Source organism: Suncus etruscus, chromosome 9 (assembly GCF_024139225.1).
Source record: "Suncus etruscus isolate mSunEtr1 chromosome 9, mSunEtr1.pri.cur, whole genome shotgun sequence".
Classification (NCBI taxonomy): Eukaryota; Metazoa; Chordata; class Mammalia; order Eulipotyphla; family Soricidae; genus Suncus; species Suncus etruscus.
The window spans coordinates 70706952-70711801 of NC_064856.1; the positions used below are offsets into that span (position 1 = coordinate 70706952).

The 4850-nt window shown below is 42.9% G+C and overlaps 1 non-coding gene across 1 annotated transcript; it reads left to right on the forward strand.

Moving 5' to 3' along the window:
- Positions 1-3479: 3479 nt before the first annotated feature.
- Positions 3480-3638, forward strand: LOC126019495 (U1 spliceosomal RNA). The gene has a single exon (XR_007499181.1). It is a non-coding gene; the product is annotated as a U1 spliceosomal RNA (small nuclear RNA).
- The last annotated feature ends 1212 nt before the right edge of the window (positions 3639-4850 follow it).

Here is a 4850-nt window from a genome sequence, read left to right on the forward strand (position 1 = left end):
CTCCATTCAAACCTCATGAAGCACTGGGGATCTCAAGAAAATATGTGTTTGATCTAGTAGGTCTGAGTGAAGAGTGAGTTTCTAGCAAACTCCTGGAGGAGACCAATTCTTTAGGCTCTAAACCCTATTTGAAATATTTGGTCTTCCACACAAATGACCTCTTGGCATCAAAGAAATTATTTTATAACATGAATAACTAATAGTTGCCAAATGCTCCAGTATAATCCATAAAATGACCTTAAGAAGGTAAATATTCTTAGTCCCATTTTTCCTGATGCATTAAGGGTTCAGAGAAAAATTTGTCAAGGATCATGCTAAGAGGTTGAAGTTTCCAACTCTAATCTTGCCTTGCTAGTCTGTTTCTAACTGTTAGCCCCCCCCCCCCCCCCATGGCAGCTATTATCTGTTTCAGGGCATAGAGTGGACAACATCACATTTTTATGTTCAAGTTCAATAGCCACAAGATGTTTCAAAGTCTTGATAGGAAGTGAAATTGTGTGGATTCAGCTATGAAATTAGTCAAGCATATTTGGCTCACCTCCCAGTGATGTAATGTGCCAGGCACTTAGTAAGGTAAAACAGTGTCCCCACCAGGGAGAGGCACTTAATCCTGATTCTAGAAGGACAGGTTTTAGTGTCTGCTTTCCATATAAAGGGCAATGGTAAAATGATTTTGACAATGAGAAGTCCTGAAATACAGAGACCTACCATGTCAGGTATTTGATCCCATTGCTACAAAGGTCCTTCTGCTTAGGAATATGATCATATGTGGAGGGCTCCATGAGCAAGGTGGCTTTATAAAAGAAAGGGAGAAAAGAAACTTCTTGCTATAAGTGCTCAGTGGATGACCAGGCATGTGAGAATTTGGCTTTTTCTCATGGAATTATAACACTTCTCAATGACTGGAATTAGTGTCTCTGTGTTATAGGGAGAAGAATCTGGTGGGTTCAGTCATTTATCACAAGAATTGTAATTAATCCTGGCCTAACGCCTATACACTTTCTGCCACTGAAATTTGCAGTCACCTCAGAAGGATTGCACACCCCATCTGATCAATTTGTGTAGCAAATGAACCCTAACATTTAACAATATAAGAATAAAGATTTTCGGGGCCAGAGAGATAGCATGGAGGTAAGGTGTTTGCCTTTCATGCAGGAGGTCATCAGTTCGAATCCCGGCGTCCCATATGGTCCCCCATGCCTGCCAGGAGCAATTTCTGAGCGTGAAGCCAGGAATAACCCCTGAGCACTGCCGGGTGTGACCCAAAAAACCACACACACACACACACACACACACACACACACACAAGAATAGAGATTTTCAGGCCTGGAGAGATAGCACAGTGGCGAGATGCGGCGTTTGCCTTGCAAGCAACTGATCCAGGACCAAAGGTGGTTGGTTCGAATCCCGGTGTCCCATATGTTCCCCCGTGCCTGCCAGGAGCTATTTCTGAGCAGACAGCCAGGAGTAACCCCTGAGCACCGCCGGGTGTGACCCAAAAAAAAAAAAAAAAGATTTTCACACAATTTCCATGGATCAATGATGCTAGGGTGGCATAGCTGGGACTGCTGGCCCAGACTTTCTCTAAGGCTGTAGTCATGTCCTAAAATACATATAAGGAATGTTTGAAGTTCAGAACTAAGGCTGGAGGGATAGTATAAGAAGGAAGGCATGTGGCTACATTGACTGGAACCCTGGTTCAAATTCCCACATGTATCACCAAAGCACTGCCAGGTATCACTCCTGACCAAAGTCAGGACTAGTTCCTGAGTACACCAGGTATGTTCCCCACAAAAAAAACTAAAATTGTTTTACTGTTAGAACTCGAGGCCATCCTTTTTCTATCTTCATGGATGGAAAAATGTTCTGTTTTTTCCTTGCAGATGAGACAAAGAGAGGAAAGAAACTTAATGGAGAAAGGCAAGAAAAGTCAATATTGGGAGGGAAGAAATTAGACTCCTTTTTATACAGCCCATATTCAAGAACTCAGGCAATTAAAAAGAATTCCAGGAAAATGATTTTAAAAAATTGATGAGGTCAGAGCAAGAGCAAAGCATGTAGGGTGTGCCTTGCATGTGGCCTACCGGGGACTGACCCAGGTTTGATCCCCAGCATCCATATGATCCCCTGAGCCTGCCAGAAATGATTTCTGAGTGCAGAGCCAGGGTTAAACCCTGAGCACAGTTGGGTGTGGCCCAAAACCAACAAAAAATAGAGTTTAAAATTAAAAAATAAAAATACTTGAGGCATGACTGAATTTCTTTGCCTGTCTCAGCAGGTGTATGTAGCTACTTTTATTTTTTGTCTTATTTTTCTCTTTGCTGAGACTTCATTGTGTATGAACCTAGAAGAACTCACAGGGGCACAGAAGATATCTCCCTGCACTCACATAATTGGGTGACCACAATAGACCCCTATCAAGATGTTTCTTCTGCTAAGGATTTGGTGCAGGACTCAACTCCTAGCCATGTGGCCAGCAAGGTGCTGGCCGTCCAGTATAGGCCTGGATCTCTCTCAGTCACTGACAGATACAGCGAACAAACCTTTCATCAGTGTCTCTAGATTGTAGATTGACAAGAGCAACTATTCTTCTGTATCATATGATACTTTTTTTTAAATTTTTGGATTTTGGGCCACACCTGGTGATGCTCAGGGCTATGATACTCCTGGCTATGTGCTCAGAAATCGCTCCTGGCTTGGGGGACCATATGGGATGCTGAGGGATCGAAATGCTGTCCGTCCTAGGTTAGCGCTTGCAATGCAGATGCCTTACCGCTAGCGCCACTGCTCCAGCCCCCCATATGATGCTTTTAATTCAAAAACTTTCTCCTTTAGTTAGATGGATCCTCTTGCCCTGTTCCAGTTCTATCTCTCAGGTGTTCTAATAGCAATTTATTTTGTGTGTTTTTGTTTTTGGACCACACCCAGCAACACTCAGCAGTTACTCCTGGCTCCTTCCCTCAGAAATTACTCCTGAAACTCTCTGGGGACCATATGTGGTGTTGGGATCAAACCTCCTGGGTCAATTGTGTGCAAGGCCAGTGGCTAACTATTGAAATACATTACTGGTAGTAATGTTTTGGACTCTTTGCTTTCTTTTACTCATTAATGTCCCTGTTTACTTTCATATGAACTTTTCAAAATGTAACCCTTTTTTTCCTTTATTTTCTCCTAAACTATAAGCCATTTAGAGAGTTTATTCTGACATTCCTTATTAAAAGAGGGCCCAACAAAGCAGCTTTTTAGAACATATTTAAGATTGGTTGCATTCTTGCTGTATTTATATGAATAAGGAGGCCAAGCTTATTGAAAATAGACTGATTTAAAAAAAATGAAAATAGACTCATTTTACAGACAAGTTAATCTTTTTCTTCACTTTTTTCTATTTAGACTGTAAGGACTTAAACCCACAAGTAAGATTTGCCCTCAACTATTGAATCACATCCAAGGCAATTTGTTACCATAAGTTTATTATCTTAAGAATCACAAGGGCGATTCCATGATCACGAAGGTGGTTTCCCCAGGGTGAGGCTCGCCCATTGCACTCCGGGCATGCTGACCCCTGCGATTTCCCCACATGTGGGAAAGTCGACTGCGTAATTTATGGTAGTGGGGGACTGCGTGCGCGCTCTCCCCTGTTAAAAAAAAAAAAGAAAAAAAAAAAAGAATCACAAGGAGGGGCCGGCGAGGTGGCGCTAGAGGTAAGGTGTCTGCCTTGCAAGTGCTAGCCAAGGATCAGGACCGCGGTTCAATTCCCCGGCATCCCATATGGTCCCCCCCAAGCCAGGGGCAATTTCTGAGTGCTTAGCCAGGAGTAACCCCTGAGCATCAAACAGGTGTGGACTGAAAAACCAAAAAAAAAAAAAAAAAAAAATCACAAGGAAGGGACAAGAGACAGAACAGGAGATAGGGCTCTTGACCTGTATCCTCCTAGCACCACATATGCTAGGCCCCTAAGCCCTGCCAGTGAGCTCAGAGCTAAAGCAGTTTAGGATGTGACGCCAAATGATAATAAGGCCAATTGGGGGAATTGATTATGTTTTACATATATATATATATATATATATATATATATATATATATATGTGTGTGTGTGTGTGTGTGTGTGTGTGTGTGTGTGTGTGTGTGTGTGTGTGTGTGTATGTATATATATAGTGTGTGAGAGAGAAAAGCAAGATAGTTTTTACTGAAACTTTTTTTTTTTTTTTTTTGGGTCACACCGGTGGCGCTCAGGGGTTACTCCTGGCTGTCTGCTCAGATATAGATCCTTGCAGGCACAGGGGACCATATGGGACACCGGGATTCGAACCAACCACCTTTGGTCCTGGATCGGCTGCTTGCAAGGCAAACACCGCTGTGCTATCTCTCCGGGCCCGTTTTTACTGAAACTTACTTAGAACGGTATAAAGGGAAGAAAGGAGATGTGTTGGAGAGAAAACACAGGCTTTTCCTGAGTGGGATAAGGCAAGACACAAAGACAGGCTAGTGAGATTCATAGTCAAGGAAGTTCACTGGGGCCGGATCGATATAACAGTGATAAAGCATTTGCTTTGCACACGGCCAACACAAGATGAACCCGGTTCAAGTCCCGGCATCCAAAAAAAAAAAAAAAAAAAAAAAAATCCCGGCATCTTATATGGTCTCCTGAGCTTGCCAGGAGCGATTTCTGAGTGCAGAGCCAAGACTAACTCCTGAGCACTGCTGGATGTGACCCAAAAACCAAAAAAAAAAAAAACAAAAAAAAAAAAACCGGAAGGTCATAGGCTTAAAGAGCCAGACAACAGGGCAGGACAGTGGGTAGGACACGTGCTTTGAATAAAGCTAGCTCAGGTTCCTTCTGGGTACCAGCA